General features: G+C 40.8%; 2 protein-coding genes across 2 annotated transcripts in view; one reads left to right on the forward strand and one right to left on the reverse strand.

Annotated features, from left to right (window-relative positions):
* Positions 1–3,011, forward strand: part of ZNF239 (zinc finger protein 239) — a 64,063-nt gene extending 61,052 nt beyond the window's left edge. The window contains exon 4 of the transcript XR_004819644.1: positions 2,493–3,011. The gene's annotated coding sequence lies outside the window, so the exon portion shown is untranslated. The remainder of the gene's footprint in view (positions 1–2,492) is intronic.
* The window catches only part of ZNF485 (zinc finger protein 485), a 121,512-nt gene that overhangs the window by 85,220 nt on the left and 14,400 nt on the right, over positions 1–21,892 (reverse strand).

Raw genomic sequence — 21,892 nt, forward strand, 5'->3', positions numbered from 1 at the left:
AGGCACTGGTAACAGCCATCATTTTATTATAATTAGGTCATTGTGACCTTTACCCAAAGGAGACTAAGACAACTGGAAAGGAAGAAGCAAGAATGGTCTGAAATGTGAAACAGAATATGGACATAAAAGCCAAAGAGTATGGGGGCGCCTGGATGGCTCAGTCAGATGAGGATGCGACTCTTGATCCTGGGGTCCTGGGATCGAGCCCCGAATCCGGCTCTCTGCTCTGTGGGGAGCCTGTTTCTCCCTCTCCCTCTGCCTGCTGCTCCCCGTTTGTGCTGTCAAATAAATTAAAAAATAAATCTTTAAAAAAAAGAAAGCCAAAGAGTCAAACTATCTGTGACACCAATAAATACAGCCTAATGGGAGAAAAAATCACTTACCGAAATAATCAGTAAAGGAGATATACTCGATTGCTTCCTCCAGATACTCTACATTTTATTCCTGGATCATATAGGAACATCAGAAAATGGTCTAGAGCACTGCTGTCCAATTTGGTAGGCATAGTCACATGTGGCAACTAAGCACTTAAAATGTTGATATGTGACTTAGGAACTAAATTTTAATTGTTCTAAATGAAGCATCTACATGTGGCTAGTGGTTACTTACTGGACAGCATACAGTACCAGACACAATATTTTGATTCTCTGAAAATCTATATTCACTGAGTTCTCCCTTAGCTCTAGAGACTTCTGTTCCCATTGAAGAACTGCTCAATGAAAGAGGCTGTATTTCTTTTACGGAAGTTGCTGGAAGGCTGCATACTTCATCATCCATACAGAGTGCAAGAAAGGAACTTTTTTTAGACTTTAAAGCTAGGAAGTCTTCATGCCCCATTAACAATCAATATGGTTTCTCCATATGGAAAATGTAAATCATGTAACAGATGTATTTTTCCATGACTGTCAGAAAGATCAGAAATAAATCTGCAGCTCATCTTTGATAACTCTGTAAGATCACAAAACCTGTACATATCTATATATTACATCATCCTGTTCTTGATCTGCTACTGTATATTTTCCCTGTTGTTGATTTGTAATTTCTATATTTCCGTTTTAATCTAACTCTTAAAAGTCTCCAACAAGGCATTATAAACAAACTGGGAATAAGAAATAAACAATTCACTAGGGATCTGTTCATTTTCTACTGGTTTTGGAAAAGTATGGAGAAGTATAAAGGTAGAGCTGGGGAAGAAGGAAGGAAGAATGAATTCAGGAAAAATACGGCCTGCCTTGCAGCTCCTGGATTCACCTTTTTTTTTTTTTTTTAAGATTTTTTATTTATTCATTTGAGACAGAGAGAGAGAAAGCACGAGCAGGGGGAGAGGGAGAGGGAGAAGCAGGCTTCCCACTGAGCAGGGAGCCTGATGCGGGACTCCATCCCAGGATCCTGGGATCATGACCTGAGCCGAAGGCAGACGCCCAACCATCTGAGCCACCCAGGCGCCCTGGATTCACCTTTCCAAAATACTCCACAGAAGAAGCAGTTTAAACATGAGATGTATCAATATCTAGATCACATTGAGCTTAGATATGCAATTTTTGAGGTGAAAATAAACATACACATCCCATTGATTATATTAATATTTTGCCTATGACTTAAACACACACAAAAAAACTTAAAATACAACCAACATATGCATTCAAGATACTAATATAGAAAGTTTTCTTTAAACTGACGTCGTTAGAAATACCGAGATTGTATTATCTGTTTTCCTACCAATGTGATACTGGAAACATCGTTGAACAATTCACAGAAACTCTGAAAAAGAGAATCAGAGCTTTTTTTTTATCTGTCCAAATTATTGCAATTTCATAACCTTTTGATAAGAAACTTGTTTTTGCTATGCAAAGGAGACAGCTTGGGAATCAAGAAACTGTTCTGTCTTGATCAGTACCAAAGGAGTGATCTGTAACATTCATTTACCCTCTCAGGCTCCACATGTTTTCTTTCAAATGAGGCAGAAATAGATAATCTCGTAAACCCTTCCTGCGCTACCACGATGTGATTCTAAGTTCAGAATAAAAAAAGAATAAAAAAATACCTAGATACTAAATACATGATTATATACCATATACAAGTTCAGGATTTTGAAAAAAAGAGAACAAAAGAAACGCAGGCCCTGTAGGGAGTTAAATAAAACTTCCTCCTTGGTGATCATTTCCTCAGGCCAAACACCCATAGAGCTGTGACATTTCTGTGCAGCTTGCCTCACTCACCACTTAGGGCAGCACCTCTCTTGCTGAAACCTGGTCTTGATCTTCCACATTCACAGAGCTGTGAAAGTTTCAGATGTGACACCTGAAAGTATGCTCATTTAGGGCGGGGAGATCAAAAATGGCTTCTGGCCTTGGAAATCTAGAGTCTGTTTCTTTGGAGGTTTCTTCCACTTCTCTTCAGAGCTCTGGTGAAAGGTCTGAGGAAGGTCTGAGGGGTGTTTTCTTCTAGGTGGGTTTCTGATTTGTGCTGTTCCTTCCCTTTTATCTCCCTAGAATTGCTTTGTTCCGAAAGAAATGGAACTGGAGCCTAGAGGACAAAATCATTTAACTGGAATCTTCATACAAGAACCCCAATCTATCAAAAACTAATGATGTAATGTATGGTGATTAACATAACAATAAAAATTTAAAAAAAAAAAGACCCCCAATCTGACTCTCCCAAAGGTTGCTCCCCAGGCTAGATCTTCTATAGGCTCAAATCAGAACTGGTGGGCACACAAGCTGGGAAAGTTGGGAGGGGCCCATATTCTCGATTATGGACTCTGACCCCAGGGCTCCCGAGGGCCAGCAAAGCACGTGTGCCACTTGGGGGCTGTGAAGGAACCCAAGGCTGGTTTCCAGGTAGAGTGGCCTATTAGCAGCAACAAGAGATTTGGACAACAGATCTGACCTTTAAACCCAACCCCCTCACCTGCTGGCTATGTGAACTCGGGTGAATCATCACCTCTCCAAGACTAGTTCTCTGCCAAACAAATGGTTGTGAAAACTGAACGAAATGCCAGCTGCTTTATCATTAACCACCACGCACTACTAGGCTCACATAAGCCTTCGCTCTCAGCGCAGAGAAGCCAGCTGAAGAGCCGGGCTTCCCCCAGGGGGCGCTGATGGGCGAGGACCCGAGCCGCCTTGGCAGGCTGGGCGCACTCGCCCAGGGCCGCAACCCTCCAAGGCAGCCGGTGGCGGGGCCACAGGGTCTGGGCGCCGGGCCCCGCTTTCCCCGCGGGCGGCCCGCCTTTCCCGGCCTCGGAGTCGGGAGCCACCCCCGACGCGCACGGGGTCCTCTCAACTGCGCTCTACCCGCCACGTGCCGCCGCGACCCTCACGGCTGCGTGAATGCGCGGCTCCGTAAGGAGACGCAGACGCACCCCGACCATCTACCCGACGCAGAAGAGCTATGGGAGCGCGCCGCCGAGCGTACGTGCGCAGCGGGGCCGCGCGCGCAACTTCCCATCAGCCCTGGCGGACGGTGTGTGCCGCAGGGGCTCCGGGAGACCCGGGGCAGTTCCGGGAGATGGGCGGGGCGGGGAGGGGGCGCCCCCCCTCCCCGCCCCGGCAACAAGGGACGCGGAGACCAGAGACCAGCTGGCCTCGGCGTGAACTGCGTCCGAACAGCAGGGCTTCTCCCAGGATGGGAAAATAATGACGAATGTTTCATTATCATTCTTCTTACGATGCTAGACTGCAAAGATTACATAGTGATACACGAAAATTTTAGGAAAATCAGAAAATACACACAACCAAAAGAAACAATGGACACAACTTCACCTCCCGCTCCCTGAGATTTATGTGCTTAACCGTTAGACACACAACTTTCTTGTAGTTTGCAGAAATGCGATCATTATATGCATAATTTTTATCACTATCCTTGCAGAAAACAATTTCTTGTAAAATATAAAACCAATATTTTTTTCCAATGATAATAGAAATAAGTTCCATTCACAATCGCATCAAAAATTGTGCCAAATAGGGGCACCTGGGTGGCTCAGTTAGGCATCTGCCTTCAGTTCAGGTTATTATCTCGAGTCCTCGGATCTAGCACCGCAAAGGGCGTCCTGCTCAGTGGGGAGTCGGCTTCTCCTTCTGCCCTTCCCCCCGTTTTCTCTCTTTTTAAAAATTGTGCAAAATAATTATTCGCGTTAATAAAAGAAGTAAACTTGTAAAAAAAAAAAAAGACATTTTGTGTACAACATTTAAAAAAGACTTGAGGGCGTCTGGGTGGCTCAGATGGTTAAGTAACTGCCTTCGGCTCAGGTCATGATCCTGGAGTGCCCGGATCGAGTCCCGCATCAGGCTCCCTGCTCCGCGAGGGGCCTGCTTCTCCCTCTAACCCTCCCCGCTCTCATGTACTCTCTCTCTCTCTCATTCTCACTCTCTCAAAATAAATAAATCTTTAAAAAAAAATAAAAAAATAAAAGACTTGAAAAGGTAGATAGTCCCATGATTTTCACAAAAAGACTCAATCTTCAACAATATTCAGGGGCGCCTGGGTGGCTCAGTTGGTTAAGCCTCTGCCTTCAGCTCAGGTCATGATCCCACGGTCCTGGGATCCAGTCCTGCATTGGCTCCTTGCTCAGCAGGGAACCTTCTTCTCCCTCTGCCTGCTCCTCCCCCTGCTTGTGCTCTCTCTCTCTCCCCTCTCTCTCTGACAAATAAATAAAAATAAAATCATTATAAGCAGTAGAGGGAAAAAGGATGTAAAGGGAGATAAGATTTCTTCACTCAAATAAAATGAAAACAGTAAGTTACATATATATATAATATAGAGAGCAATCAGTAAAATAGCCATACAAATAGATACACTCAAAACCCTATATATAGGGCACCTGGGTGGCTCAGTTGGTTAAGCAACTGCCTTCGGCTCAGGTCATGATCCTGGAGTCCCGGGATTGAGTCCCGCATCCGGCTCCCTGCTCAGCGGGGAGTCTGCTTCTCTCTCTGACCCTCTTCCCTCTTGTGCTTTCTATCTCTCATTCTCTCTCTCTCTCAAATAAATAAATAAAATCTTTAAAAATAAAAATAAAAAAATAAAAAACCTTAAAAAAAAAAACCTATATATAGGGCGCCTGGGTGGCTCAGTTGGTTAAGCGACTGCCCTCGGCTCAGGTCATGATCCTGGAGTCCCTGGATGGAGTCCCACATCGGGCTCCCTGCTCGGCAGGGAGTCTGCTTCTCCCTCTGACCCTCTCCCCTCTCATGTGCTCTCTCTCAGTCTCTCTCTCAGTCTCTGTCTCTCAAATAAATAAATAAAATCTTAAAAAAAAACAAAAACCCTATATATACATCAAAATGGAATTCTAAAAAACGTTCAAGTAATCCACAGAAAGGGGGGCAATACAAAGAAACAAGAAACAAAAGGAACAAATATAAAACAAACTAAAATGACAGACTTAAATCCTAACATATCAATAATTACATTAAATCTAAGTGGTCTAATAACACCCATTAAAACACGGAGGTTGGCAAGTGGATTTTTAAAAATATAACCCAACTATACTGTCTAGAAGAAACTGAATTCAAATACAATTCTATAGTCAGGATGAAAGTAGTAGAATAGGAAAAAATACATCTTGCCAACATTAATTTTTTACATTTTAATGTAAAAAAAGCAAGAGTGGCTATATAAATATCAAATAAGGTACACTTCAGAACACAGAAAAGTACCAACAAAGAGAAGAACATTATATAATAGGGGTTACTCCAAGAAGGCATAGCAGTCCTAAATGCATATATACCAGACAACGGAGCCACATATTATGTGAAGCAAAAACTGACAGAACTGAAGGATAGACAAATCCACAATTATAGCTGGTGACATCAACATACCTTTCTTGATAATTGAAACAATAACTAGACAGAAAATCACCAAGAATATAAAAGAACTCAATAGCACATCAACCAACAAGATCTAATTGATATTTATAGAACACTTGACCCAACAAAGCAAATACACATTCTTTTCAAGTACCTACAGAACGTGTACCATATAACAAACAAACTTCAGCACATTTAAAAGAACTGAAATCACACAAGTATGTTCTCCAGCTGCAATGTAACCAAACTAGAAATCAATAAAAGAGGAAAAGAAATTTTCCTAACCCTTGTAAACTCAACAATACATTTGTAGGAAAATCTATGGGTCAAGGGGAGTCTCAGAGGAAATTTTTAAAAATACATTAAACCAAATGAAAGTAAAAATAAAACATATCAAAAATTGTGAGACACCAACTGAAGTAGTGCTAGGAAGGAAATACATAACACTAAGTACCCGACTCAGGGTTGCCACAACTGAGGTCTATATGGTCTATATGGTCTATAAATTAAGCAATTTATTGCTTAATTGTGATATTTGCTTTATTGTGGTGTTCTGGAACTGAACCTGCAGGATATCTGAGGTAGCCTGTCAGGGTAATGATTGCTTAACTCTGTGAATACACCAAAAATCACTGATTTGCACACTTGTATTTTGTGTTATATTAATTATATCTCAATAAATTTGCTATAAAAAATGAGCAAATAAAGTTTCCAAGACAATTGCAGTATAACCAGTAAGTTAAAAAATTAAACCAGGGGCACCTGGCTGGCTCAGTCCAAGGAACATGGGACAATCTCAGGATTGCAAGCTTGAGCCCCATATTGAGGGTAGAGCTTACCTAAAAAAAAAAAAAAAAGAAAGAAAAATAATTAAACCAGAAAAAAAAGATAGTAATAATACCAAATGTGTGTATGAAGGGCAATAGGGAGTAATACTACCATAAACACAACTCCTAATTCACTGGACAAAAAAGTTTTTGAACATTTATGATTCCTGACAACTTGGAAAATTTGAGAAGGAACTGCATTGTTTTTAATTTTGTGCGTAATGTTAAAATTTATTAGTATTATACAGTACTATTATACAGAAAAATATTTTTTTCATATTTGCACAATTGAAATTTTCCCCAAAAGGCTATAGTATTTTCTTATGCAAGACATACACACACACACACAGAAAGAAACAGACAGACTTGCCACGGTAAGTCTTTCTTTTTTTTTTTTAAAGTAGTATCCACTCCCAGCATGGAGCCCAATGCTGGGCTTTAACTCATTACCGTCTGATCCAGACCTGAGCTGAAATCAAGAGTTGGATGCTCAACTGACTGAGCCACCCAGGTACCCCAATAAATAAAGTATTTCTTTTTAAAAATCAAGAATCCCTCAAATCCCATGGATTCAAGAGGATGTCTCCTGTGGACTATCTGCCAATTGGGTTATCCTTTTACTTTTATTCCATAAAAGGAGTATCATATGGGGTGCCTGGGTGGCAAATTTTTGATTATGTAAAGTGTCTCAAGATAAGTACCAAGTTTGGGGGCACCTGGGTGGCTCAGATGGTTGGGCGTCTGCCTTCGGCTCGGGTCATGATCCCAGGGTCATGGGATCGAGCCCACATCAGGCTCCTGGCTCAGCGAGGAGCCTGCTTCTCCCTCTGCCTCTCCCCCTGCTCATGCTTTCTCTCTCTGAATCTCTGTGTCTCAAATGAATAAATGAGAATCTTTAAAAAAAAAAAAAAAAGATAAGTACCAAGTTTGAAATTCTATGAGAGGACTTAAAATGTCTTTTTTTTTTTTTTCCAGAGAGAGAAGGCAGGGAGGGGCAGAGGGAGAGGGAGAGAGAGAATCTTAAGCAGGCTCCATGCCCAGTGCAGAGCCCCACACAGGGCTCTATCTCACAACCCTGGGATCATGACCTGAGCCAAAATCAAGAGTCGGACACTTAACTGACTGAGCCACCCAGGCACCCAAGACTTAAATTTTCTTAAGGGCAAAACTGAATACCTGAACAAGGTCACAAACAGACACCAGAGGTTTAGACTTCATCGTATCTTTCAAGGGGACTTTATTCAACCCATAACAATTGCAGATTACAAGAATCTGTGAACTTGAGGACAGAGCAACAGATTTGCCCATCTGAACCTGAGAGAAAATAGGCTAAAAGAAAAAAAAAAAGCCTCAGGGCCCCCCAGCTGTGTGTTTAAAAAAATAATGGCTGAAAATGTTTCCAAACTGACAAAAGACCAATCTAAATAGAAGACATTGATCAAACCCCCCAAAAATCTATGCCTAGACACATCACAATTAAACATCCAAAAGCTAAAGAAAAAAACCCTGAAAACAGCCATAAGGAAACAACACATCACCCAGAGAACACCAGTTCGAATGACAGTGAATTTCTCATCTGAAATCATAGCGGCCAGAAGGAATCATCAAATCAAAATTTTTTTTTACGATTTTTCATTTTTTTATGAGATGCACAAGCAGGGGGAGCTACAGAGGGAGAGGGAGAAGCAGGGCTCCCCACTGAGCAGGGAGCCTGATGCAGGGCTCCATCTCATGACCCTGAGATCATGACCTGAGCCAAAATCAAGAGTCAGACGCCTAACCAACTGAGCCACTCAGGCGCCCCAGGAATTGTCATATTTTTCAAATGCTCATAGGAAAATACTCTAAATTGTAAATTCTTCATCTGGTTTGAAATTCTCCGGCAGGCAAGAATGAAAAAGAAGTAAAGATATTCTCGCATGAAAGAAAACTAATAGAATTTGTTGTAAGGAGACCCACCATTGAGGAATGGCTAAAGAATAAACTCTCCTTTCCTCATGAGTTTTATAAATCATATTTCAAGGTTAAAACAAAAATTAAAATACCATGTAGAGCAGGGACACTGAAGAGACCCCATGAAGGGCTCCTTCTGGCTCCTTATCCTGCTTCTATTCTTGCTAGGACCTGCACCCTTGCCCTACACACGCCATGTCCTCCTTATAAAGGTCAAGGAGTTAATGATTTCCTTGAAGTCTTCCGGCACTATAGATAACTAAAGAGTGACCAGGCAGTGTCACATGTAGTATTCCAGACCAATGACTCACCATCAACACTCCTGGCTCCAGAGCATAAGTGACTTAGGGAGGACACCTCAACAGGCTCTATCTGCTCTCTATGCCTTCAATGAACTGTTCTCAATTCCTCTCCACTTGAGTTTTGATTTCTATCCTGCGCAAAGTCAAGGACTCTATCGGCTGGTCCTGCAGGGGTCCCCCATCTGGGTCCTCAGACCCAGCTTGCCTACATCAATGTGATACTCAAGAGAATAATATTTAAAAGTAGGGAAAGGAAAAACAACTAAATGGAAGTAAGGTTTCCATGCTTTACACTAAGTGGTACAATGTTGACATAAGTCAACTGTGATAAACATTCAGTTACATACATATTATGATACTGGGAGCAACTACTACAAATATTGACCCTACAGCTGTTAGAGGCAGTTGGTTAAGTTCTAGCAGGAGGCCTGGTGTCCAGTAAAGAGGAAGTTGTGGCCAGCTATCGGGAAAGTCAGAGGCCTATCTGGCAGTGCTTCAAATAAAGCCACAAAAAGCCGGATCAAACCAGACAGGCCCAAGATGACAGGTGCCATGACAGGAACTCCTGTCCATATAAGGAAGAAAAAGGCCAAAACCCTGCTTCGGAAAAATCCCCTCCTCAAGTAATGAATATTCTCCCCCTTGTTAACAACTGTCAATAAATGTTAGAAACCCAAACCCCAGGAGGGCACACAACGCTCCTTCTCTAGAACTTACCAGCTCTCCTACCTCGAGAGTGTACTTTCGCTTTAATAAACTTTCCCACTTGTGACCCTCAGCTGCTGTGTTGTATCTGTCTCTTTCTCTGGAGAACTCTAATACACCAGGTACATCATATCCATACTTCAATAAAAATGAAAGGTATACTAAAAGACAAAAAAAAAAAAAAAAAAAGACAGTTTGAAAAGAAAGCATCAGAGCCAGACTCAGATATGGCAGGAATGTTGGTATTATGAGACTGAGAATTTGAAATTATGACTACTGGGGCACTTGGATGGCGCTGTCGGTTAGGCATCCAACTTTTGGTTTCAGCTCTGGTCTGAGCTCATTCTGCACACAACGCAGAGTCTGCGTAACACTCTTTCTCCCTCGGGGCGCCTGGGTGACTCAGTCGTTAAGCATCTGCCTTCAGCTCTGGTCAGGTCCCAGGGTCCTGGGATCGAGCCCCGCAACCGGCTCCCTGCTCGGCGAGAAGCCTGCTTCTCCCTCTCCCACTCCCCCTGCTTGTGTTCCCTCTCTCGCTGTGTCTCCCTCTGTGAAATAAATAAATAAAATCTTAAAAAAAAAAAGGACTCTTTCTCCCTCCCCCTCTGTCCCTCCCCCCGCACGCTCTCTCAAATAAATCTTTAAAATAAAATTATGATTACTATGTTAAGAGCACTAATGGAAAAAATGAACAACATGCAAGAACAGATAAGAAATGTAAGCAGAGAATGGAAATTCTAAGAAAGAATCAAAAACAAATGCTAGGGCGCCTGGGTGGCTCAGATGGTTAAGCGTCTCCCTTCGGCTCAGGTCATGATCCCAGAGTCCTGGGTTCAAGTCCCACATCGGGCTCCCTGCTCAGTGGGGAGCCTGCTTCTCCCTCTGCCTCTCTCTCTGTCTTATGAATAAATAAAATCTTCAAAAAAAATTAAAAAAAAACAAATGCTAGAAATCAAAAACACTGTGAAAGAAATGAAGAATGCCTTTTATGGGTTCATCAAGAGATGAGATGGCTGAGGAAAGGATCAGCAAGCTTAAAGAAATGTCAATAAAAACTTCCAAAACTGAAACGCAAAGAGAACAAAATAAAACAATATCCAAGAACTGTAGGACAATTACAAAAGTGTAATATCCAGGGGCGCCTTGGTGGCTCAGTCATTAAGCGTCTGCCTTCGGCTCAGGTCATGATCCCAGAGTCCTGGGATCGAGCCCCACGACGGGCTCCCGGCTCAGCGGGAAGCCTGCTTCTCCCTCTCCCACTCCCCCTGCTTGTGTTCCTGCTCTCGCTATCTCTGTCTCTGTCAAATAAATAAATAAAAATCTTTAAAAAAAAAGTGTAATATCCAATAAAGTAAACTTCAGAACAAAGAAAATTACTAGAAACAAAGAGGAATATTACATAATGATAAAAGAAGGAATGTAACAGAAAGACGTAACATTTAGAAATCCTAAATGTATATGAACCAACCAGGAGAGCCTCAAAATACATAAAACATAAAAATACAATAAAGCTAAAAAAATCATAATTACAATTGGAAACTTCAATACCACAAACTCAGCAATTGATAAAACAGACAAAATTCATAACTATAAAGCTCCCAAAAAAGACAACTCCAGATCCAGATTTGGAGAATCTACCAAACATTAAAAGAATAATTAATATCAATTAGACATTCTTTAAAAAAACAGAAAGGCACTCCTCAACTATTTTAATAAAGTTAATATTAGCCTGATACCAAAACCATACATACAGTGCAGAAAAAAAACAATAGACCAATACCTCTCATCAATTTACACACAAAAATCTGCAACAAAATACTAAGAAACCAAATCCAATCGTGTATAAAAAGTACCACACACCATGACCAAGACAGATTTATTCCAAGTGGTGAGGTTCGTTAAACATTTAAAAATTCATAATGTGGGGGCTCTGGCTGGCTCAATCGGTAGAGCATGCCACTCTTTATCTTGGGGTCCTAAGTTCAAGCCCCACGCTGGGCCTAGAGCTTCCTTAAAAATCAATCAATCAGGGGCGCCTGGGTGGCTCAGTTGTTAACTGTCTGCCTTCGGCTTGGGTCATGATTCCAGGGTCCTGGGATAGAGCCCCACATCAGGCTCTCTGCTCAGCGGGAAGCCTGCTTCTCCCTCTCCCACTCCCCCTGCTTGTGTTCCCTCTTTCGCTGTCTGTCAAATAAATAAATAAAATCTTAAAAAAAAAATCAGTCAATGGGCGCCTGGGTGGCTCAATCATTAAGCGTCATCATAATGTAATCCACCATATAAACAGGCTAATGAAGACTCATGTGCTCATATTACAAATGTAGAAAAACCATTTAACAAAATCCAACATCTGGACAAACTCCAAACAAGTCAGAAATAGAAAGTGTGCAGAAAAGGGTTAATATGGCAAGCCTGAGATTAATATTCTCAGGAAGGCCTGCTTTCAAGGCCTGTTGCTGGCACCTGGGAACTTGGATTTCAGGAGCGTTTCATCTTTCCCCGATAAGACTGTCTCACTGTGCCTAAACTGTTTGTTCAGACAATATGCCTTATCCTGAAAATGTGCCTTCCTTCTGAGAAGCTGGAATTTGGGTTTGTGCTAGGGACAATACCTTGGGCCCTGAGTCTTTGATGAGTTTCACTGGTAGGCAATACTTCACATGCACTGTCACAATTTGGTGCTGGAAGAATCACACGCATCCTGTGTGACTCCACTGGGAAAGGACTTGTGGAAGCTTTCGTCAGCTTTCTACTGGACTTTGCCCATCCATGCCTACACATTTTGCTGATTTTGCCTTATCTCTTTTCACTGTAATAAATCTTAGCCACGAATAGGACTATATGCTGAGTCCTGTGAGTCCTCCAAATAAGTCACCAAATCTAGGGGTCCTGGGGACACCCAATACAGAAGGAAATTACCTGAGTCTGGTAAAGAGAATCTATTAAAAAATCTACAGCTATCATCATACTTTTTTCTTATTTTTTGTAATTTAACTGACAGAGAGAGTGAGACAGCTAGAGAAAGAACACAAGCAGGAGGAGTGGGAGAGGGAGAAACAGGCTTCCCGCCAAGCAGGGAGCCTGATGCAGGGCTCGAACCCAGGACCCTAGGATCATGACCTGAGCTGAAGGCAGCCGCTTAACCAACTGAGCCACCCAGGTGCCCCGCTATCATCATACTTAATGTTGAAAGACAGTCCTTTTGCCCTAAGATCAGGAACAAGTGGAGATGTCTACTCTCACCACTCTTATTCAGCATAGTACTGGAAGTTCTAGTCACTGCAATGAGCAAAAGGGGGAAAAAACATTCATAACACTTTTACTCATAATAAAATACTGGAAACAGCATAGCTTAATGGGTAAACAAACTGCAGTACATCCAGGCCACAAAATAATACTCAGCAATTAAAAAGAATAAATTATTGATATGCACAAAAACATGGTTAAATGAATCTTCAGGCAATTATGCTGAGTGAAAAAAGCCAATTCTAAAAGGTTATACATTTTATGATTCCATTCATGTAACATTTTTTAAGTGACATTTTAGAAATGGAGAACCCATTATTGATTGGCAGGCACTAGAATGAGGAGATCCAGAAGGGAGGGAGATGTGGTTACAGAAGAGAAACACAGAACCCCTGTGGTGATGGAACTGCTCTGTACCTTGACAGGGTGGTGGATACACGAACCCACACATGTGATAAAACTGCGCAGAACTCAATACACATACACATAAATGAGGACAAATAAAACTGAGAAACTTTAAACTGGTGGATTGTATCAATATGATAATTTTCCTGGACAATACTGTACTACAGTTTTGCAAGATGTTACCGCTGGGGGAGGCCAGGTACAGGGGACACCTGATCTGTGTTATTAAAATCGCATCTTAGGGGAGCCTGGGTGACTCAGTCAGTTGGGCGTCTGCCTTCGGCTCAGGTCATGATCTCGGGGTCCTAGGATCAAGTCCCATGTCAGGCTCTCTGCTCACCAGGGAGTCTGCTTCTCCCTCTCCCTCTCCATCTGTGCTCTCCCTCCCTCTCTCTCTCAAATAAATAAAATCTTTTTAAAAATTAAAAAAAATAAAAATGTAAAACTATCTTACAATCTATAATTATCTCAATGAACATTTCAATTAAAACAAAAAAGTTACATAGGTATTAAGTATGGGACACCTTACCCATTTCATATTCATATTAAAATCATTAATTCAAAATTATATGTTATTAAGTAAATATATGTTTCCTACTATAATGTTCAGTTCCAATAAGCAAACCAATCATGCAAAATTGTGGCTCAGTTGGTTGGGCATCTGCCTTCAGCTCAGGTCATGATCCTGGGATCGGGTCCCGTGTTGAGCTCCCTGCTCGATGGGGAGCCTGCTTCTCCCTCTGCCTCTCTCTCTCATGAATAAAAAAAAAATTTTTTTAATCTCTCTTATATAAGATATATACTCCTCCAAAACAAAAGCCTCCATATTTTTTTTTACTACTGTTACATTATAAATCTTCAAAATTCTAATAAGGTTATCAAATACCAATTATTTTGCTGTTCAATGAAATGCCACTTCTGGGCAAAAGCTTTCTCCTATTTAATGGGTTCCCCACCTCAGCCCTGGGCTGTTTCTGCTACACAATGAGTCTGACAAGAAGGTGAAGGTTTCTGAGTTTTCAGAATGTTGACAGTGGTTTCTTCTCAGTGTTGTTTCTCTGGGGTTCAGTGAGGTCAGGATTCTGGCAAGTGGTTCCAGTATAGTCCTGGGGTTACCCTACCCCCTAGTGCGTATTCGCTGATGTGTTGTCAGGGATGGCTTCTGGTGAAAGGTTTTCCCACATTCACTATGTTCAAAGGGTTTCTCCCCTGTGTGGGTTCTCTTGATGTACTGTGAGGGTCGATTTGTGGTAAAAAGTTGTCTCACATTCGTGACATTTATGAGGTTTCTCTCCTATGTGTGTTCTCTGATGTTCTCTCAGTTTTGACTTCGGAGGATTTTCCACATTCATTACATTCATAGGGTTTCTCTCCTGTGTGAGTTCTGTGATGATTAATGAAGTTTGGCTTCTGGGAGAAAGTTTTCCCACATTCCTTACATTCATCAGGTTTCTTCCCAGTATGTATTCTCTGATGTACAGTGAAGGCTAACCCATTACTGGAGGCTTTCTGACAAACATTACACTCATAGGGTTTTTCCTGTGTGTGTTCTTTGATGCACTGCGAGGCCTGACATTTATCTGAAAGTTTTCCCACATTTGGTGCATAGGGTTTCTCCTGTGTATCCTTTAATGTAGTGAGAGATGATTCATGGCTGAAAGTGGGAATGTTCATGACATTCATAGAGTTTTTCTCCTATATATGTTTTCTGACCCACAGGAAGCTTTGGCTTCTTGCAAAATGTGCCAGCATATTAATTTTACAGGCTTTCCTTTCTGTATGTGTTTCTTCATGCTGAATGAAATTTGGCTTCTTGCAGAATACTTCCCAATCTTCATTACAGTCAAAAGTTTCCTCTCCTTTACAAATTCATTGCAGTGACTACTTACTGAAACTATTCTCACTTTCAACACACTCATAGTATTTCTTTCCCATAACTCGACTATGCTTAGAGTTGACTTCTCACCAACAGACCACTTCCCACAGTCATTAAATTCACAGGGATTCTCCTTTATATGAGTTTCCTAATGAAGTGAATGCTGGTCTATCAGAAATGGCTTTCATATATTCATTATATTCATAGGGCTTCCCCCATGAGCATGTTCTCTTATGCACAATGAAAGTTGCTCCCTCAGGACGCCTGGGTGGCTCAGTCAGTTAAACCACTGCCTTAGGCTCATGTCATGATCCCAGGTGATGATCTCAGCAGGGAGCCTGCTTCCCCCTCTGCCGGCAGCTCTCCGTGCTTGTGCTCTCCCTCCCTCTCCCTCCCTCTCTCTCTCTCTCTCTGGCAAATAAGTAAATAAAATAAAATAATGTTGCTCCCTCATGGAAGGCTTTCCCACATTCCTTACATTCAAAAAGCTGCTTCAGAGTTTAAATATACTGATGTTGAAACAGGTCCTCATTTTGACCAATAGCTTTTCCATTTTCGTCATATTCGAAAGGTTTCTCTCCAGAATGAAAATTCTGCTTTTACAGAGGAGCAATTTCCCGTGTGCATTAAACTCTTCAAGCTTCCTTACAAAGAAGTTTCTATTACTAATAATTACTTCTGAAATAAAATTCAAAACTCATTCCATATGAGTCACATATACTCGATATTTTTCTTGCAGAACAGAGTTTGTGCTCAGATAAAATGATTTTCCTAATACACTATTTCTCTCCTCAGTCAGTGTTTTGTTGTTGACAAAATCGACTTCCCACAAATACTGCTCTTGCTTTTTTTGGCTCTTCCCCAACAGGTCAACTATGTAAAAGTGTAGAAATAAAAATAATTTACCACAGTTTATAAGTAGTAAGGTATTTCTTATGAAAAGATGACATATTTTTATGTCTTTTATACCCCAGTCTTTTGCTGTGAAAGTAATCCAAGGGCATACTGCCTCATTCCCCTAGGTTTGGATAAAATAAATAACTTGCAGTAGTGGAAAATGGGCAATCTGGCAACAAAACATAATTTGGCACTTCAAAATGTTTACTGCAGTGATCATTTTGCAATATATACAAATAATGAATCATTATGTTATACACCTGAAAGCAATATAATATTGTATGTCAATTACACCTCAATTTTTAAAAATGTGATATTCAGGGATGCCTGGCTGGCTCAATCAGTGGAGCATGTGACTCTTGACCATGTTGGGGGGTATAGAGATTACTTTTTAAAAATATTTGAAAGGGGCACCTGGGTGGCTCAGTCGTTAAGCGTCTCCCTTCGGCTCAGGTCATGATCCCAGAGTCCTGGGATCAAGCCCCGCATTGGGCTCCCTGCTCGGCGGGAAGCCTGCTTCTCCCTCTCCCACTCCCCCTGCTTGTGTTCCCCTCTCTAGCTGTCTTTCTCTGTCAAATAAATAAAATCTTAAAAAAAAAAAGTTTAAAATGTGACATTCAAAAATGGATAGAGAATTTGAAATAAACACAAACAATAAATACAAAATGTTTGGATAACTGCTTGATTCTGGGATGGGGATCCCCCCAAGGAATAGAATCAACCCAACAACTCAACAAATAGGAAGTAGAATCACAAGGCAAATTAACAGACAATGATGGTGAGGGGAGACATCAAAGGAACAATTAGATGTGGAACAATCAGATCGGGATCTAGTCCGTTATCTCCTGAAACAAGAGCCTTACTAACATACATGCTTACAATGTCATCCCGTCTTTTCTAGTCCATATGACAACACCAAATTAGATTTCAGAAAGTACTCATTTCCATTAGACTTAAAAGGAAAACTCGATTGCCTAGGCTATATTTGCATTCTTGCTGGGACTCACAAAGAATACTAATTTCCAAACAAGTATACATTCAAGCTGCTCTTATAAAAGGATCAGATGCACATCTTTATTTGTCTACAATGTCATCATCTAAAATTTACAGTCTATTTCACTTATAAATGAATTACACCATCATTTAGATCTAGAGTGCTTCTGTCTCTTTACATTTATCTTCTGATTTTGTCTAATAACTATGAAGTCTTCTCGTGTCAGCTTTCTGATTTTTGCAATTAAGGCAAAAAACAAAAATTCTGGGGGCGCCTCGGTGGCTCAGTTGGTTAAGCCACTGCCTTCGGCTCAGGTCATGATCCTGGAGTCCCGGGATCAAGTCCCGCATTGGGCTCCCTGCTCAGCGGGGACTCTGCTTCTCCCTCTGACCCCTCTCTTGTGCTCTCTCTCTCTCTCTCTCTCTCTCAAATAAATAAAAAAGAAAAGAAAACAAAAATTCTGAATTCTCAATTTTGTTCAATGAAAACCAAAAAAGAAAGAGGGACGCCTGGCTCAGTCAATGAAATGTGCAATTCTTGATCTTGGGATTATGAGTTCAGCCCCCATGTTGGGTGCTGAGATTACTTAAAAATAAAATATTAAAAAAAAAAAACAGGGCACCTGGGTGGCTCAGTTGGTTAAGGGACTGCCTTCGGCTCAGGTCATGATCCTGGAGTCCCTGGATCGAGTTCTGCATCGGGCTCTCTGCTCAGCAGGGAGTCTGCTTCTCCCTCTGACCCTCTTCCCTCTCGTGCTCTCTATCTCTCATTCTCTCTCCCTCTCAAATAAATAAAATCTTTAAAAACAAACAAACAAACAAACGAATAAGGCGTCTTCAGACTTCTTTCATAACTTCATCAAAACTAATTCAATACTTCAGGGAACTCAGTAAGAAAACTGAAGGATGATATAGCAGTGAAGGTTTACTTTACTGTTACATTAACCTTCTAAGAAATTGCATCATTCTTCTATTTTCTTATATTTTAGTCTAGTTTAGCACTGTTGGACATAATTGATGAGTAATGTTAAAATAACTGTTAGGGTGATAAAATAGCAAAACATTTCAAAATACATTAAAATAAGATCACTGCAATCCTGCTTCTTAGATTTATACAAGAGACCAAGTCACCCATATAGAAACTGCAAGACAGAATGAATTTATTTGGTTAAAAAATATAAGTAAATTTTCTTTGTTCATTTAAAATTTTAAATTTTATCTTTGTTCATTTAAAATTTTATTTTAACTTATAGTTATAAAAAATTATGAAATCCAGGGGCGCCTGGATGGCTCAGCCGGTTAGGCAGCTGCCTTTGGCTCAGCTCATGATCCCAGGGTCCTGGGATTGAGTCCCATGTCGGGCTCCCTGCTCAGCGGGAGGCCTGCTTCTCCCTCTCCCTCTGCCCCTACTTGTGTTCCTTCTCTTGCTGTCCCTCTCTCTGTCAAATAAATAAATAAACCCTTTAAAAAAAGTATGAAATCCATAACATATCAATCCTTGCAAATAGTTAAAACTGCTTCAAAAAGAAACTCAAAAACTAAAATTGGGGGGGGGGGGCGCCTGGGTGGTTCAGTTGGTTAAGCATCCAACTCTTGATTTCGGCTCAGGTCATGATCTCAGGGGTTGTGAGATGAAGCCCCCCATCAGGCTCTGCACTCAGCGGAGTGTCTGCTTGAGATTCTCTCCCTCTCCCCCACCCCACCACTCATGCTCTCCCTCTCTCTAAAAGAAAAAAATAAAATAATTTTAAAAATTTAAAAAGCCCATCTCCAGTTTCTCCCTGGAAAGGGCCTAACTACATACTTTCCCAGCTGCTGCCTGATGGATCAGCTTCCAGTCAGCCTGCATCTAGGTGCTGACTGAGATCCCTGTTTTGGTACACTGATAGGTCTTGGCATGCCTTCAACTACCAGGAGCCACTAAAAACAAAGAAGGTGGCTTCGACAAGCACAAAGGTCTGAGAGACAGCTGGTGAGGCTGTGGAGAAAAGAGACTCTGTGTGTACTGTTGGAAAAATTAATTGGTGCACCCACCATGGAAAGCAGTATGGAAGTTGCTCAAAAAATGAAAAATAAAACTATCATATGACCCAGCAATCCCACTTCTGGATACATATCCAAAGGAAAAGAACACAGGATATCGAAGACAAATCTGCACTCCTATAATCACTGTAGCATTATACACAATAGCCAAGATATAAAACAACCTAAGCTGTCCATCAACAGATGAATGGACAAAGATGTGGTGTGTGTGTGTGTATATACACATACATACACTATCTATCTATCTATCTATCCACTGTAGATTATGATTCAGCCATGAGAAAGAAAGAAATCCCCCTATGTGGGACAAGATGGATGGACTATGAAATCATTATTATGCTGGATGAAATAAGTCAAAGACATACTGCACAGTATCACTTATATACGGAATCTTAAAAAAAAAAGTCAAACTCATAGAAACAGAAGGTAGAAAAGTGACTGCCAGGTGCTGACCGGTAGTGGAAATAGGGAGAGTTTGGTAAAAGGTTACAAATTTCCAGCTGTAAGATGAATGAAGTCTGAGGATCTAATGTATAACAGGGTGCCTACAGTTGATAACACTATACTGTACACTGAAATTTGCTAAGAGAGGAGAACTTAAATGTTCTCACAAAACAGTAAAAAAATAAATATATGAGGTAACAAATTTAATAAATAATTAATTAGATGGGGGAATCCTTTCACAATGTGTATGTATATCAAATCATCACAATTTACACTTTTTGTTGTTGTTCAAATTTTTTTTTTTCAGTAATCTCTACACCAAACAAGGGGCTCAAACTCATGACCCTGAGATCAAGAGTCACATGCTCTTCCATAAGCCAGCCAGGATCCCCTACACTTTAAATATCTTACAATTTTATTTGCCAACTATACCTCAATAAAACTGAACAAATTAAAAAATAAAATAAATGAAACTAACAGTTTTCTAGCTTACTAGAAATACTGGAACATAGGACCATTAAAAGACTGAAATTTAATCCTAAGATTATGAAATGCTTCTCTCTCGACAACTTCCCACCACATCAACAGGCTCCAGGGCAATAACACTAGATCACAGATGAAAAAGCTGAACAGTTTCAAGACACAGGAGTACACAGGGAAGCCCAAAGTCAAGAGGGGAGTCAAAAACAAGGACATTAAAGGAATTTGGAGACTCTGAGCCCTACAGCTACAACATTAAACACAGCCCATCTCCTAGCCAGAATCACAGAAATCCTCACACTAAAAACCCATTTATCTCAGTTCTTTTACAAGATACATGTCCAGCTTTGGAAAAAAAATTGCAAAGCATATCAAAAAGAAAAAAACACACCCAGAAGACACGAAGTAATCATCAGAACAAGACTCAGATACAACACAGATGCTGGAATTATGAGAGCAAGTTTTAAATAACTATGATTAATATGCTAAAGAGTTAAATGAAAAAAATTAGACAACATTCAAGAATAAATGAGTTACATAAGCAGGGAAAGAAAAATTCCAAGAAAAAATCAAATTCAAAACCACAGTAATAGAAATGAGGAATGCCTTTGAAGGGCACATCACACAACAAACCAAGGAAAGAACCAGTGAACTTGAAGAGAGGTCAACAAAATTCACTAACTAAAATGTGAAGAGAAAAAGAATAAAAAAACTGAACATCCATCCAAGAGCTGTGGGACAACATCAAAAGGTATAATATATGCATAAGTAGAATACCAGAAGAACAGAGCAGAGGGAATAACTGAAGCAATAATGACCAAAAAATTCCAAAATTAATGACAGATCCAGGAAGCTCAGACAATACGAAGCGGGATAAATACCAACAAAACCACATCTAGTCATATGGTATTTAAACTCCAGAAAACCAGGGGCGCTTGGGTGGCTCAGTCGTTAAGCGTCTGTCTTCGGCTTGGGTCATGGTCCCAGGGTGCTGGGATTGATCCCCGTATCAGGCTCCCTGCTCAGTGGGAAGCCTGCTTCTCCCTCTCCCACTCCCCCTGCTTGTGTTCCCTCTCTCGCTGTGTCTCTCTCTGTCAAATAAATAAAATCTTAAAAAAAAAAAAAAACTCCTGAAAACCAAAGACAAAGGGGAAAATCCTGAGAGAAGCAAAGAAGTGGAGAGTGGGGAGTGGGGGGTATGCACCTTACCTACAAAGAAACAACGATAAGAATTACAACAGACTTCTCAGAATCCATGCAAGCAAGAAGAGTGGAATTAAATACCTAAAGCGTTGAAAGAAGAAAGCCACCAACCTACAATTAATGAAAAAAGATGCACTGAGGCATATGTTTATATAATACTGAATAACAAGGATAAACTCTTACAAGCCTCCAGATGAAAGAACTGACTCACAAAGTAAAGAGATTTATCCCAACTTCAGATTTCTCCTCTGCAGTGGTGAAAACAAAAAGACAATGAGATTATGAGAAAAGAATTTCAATCTAGAAATCTTATACACAAATAAATTGCCTTTCATATGACGGGCCCCAAACCAGATGTGTTCAAATGGGAAGCGCCTCAAGGAATAAATCGCCTATGTTACCTCCACAGAGAAAACACTGAGGAAGTACAAATAAACTGTAAACAAGTCTCAAGCAAGGGGAAGTTGAAAAGGAAAGGAAGGAGTGGGAAACAACAGATCTTGTTAGTGATATACAGCTACAACTAGATGGATAATATCAACATGATTTGAAATGTACAACACAGGGGCTCCTGGGTGGCTGTTGATTAAGCCTCCCAAATCTTTTTTTTTTAAAGATTTTATTATTTATTTGACAGAGAGAGAGCGAGAGAAGGAACAAAAGCAGGGGGAGAGGGAGAGGGAGAAGCAGGCTTCCCCACAAAGCAGG

Source organism: Zalophus californianus, chromosome 15 (genome assembly GCF_009762305.2).
Source record: "Zalophus californianus isolate mZalCal1 chromosome 15, mZalCal1.pri.v2, whole genome shotgun sequence".
Lineage (NCBI taxonomy): Eukaryota > Metazoa > Chordata > Mammalia > Carnivora > Otariidae > Zalophus > Zalophus californianus.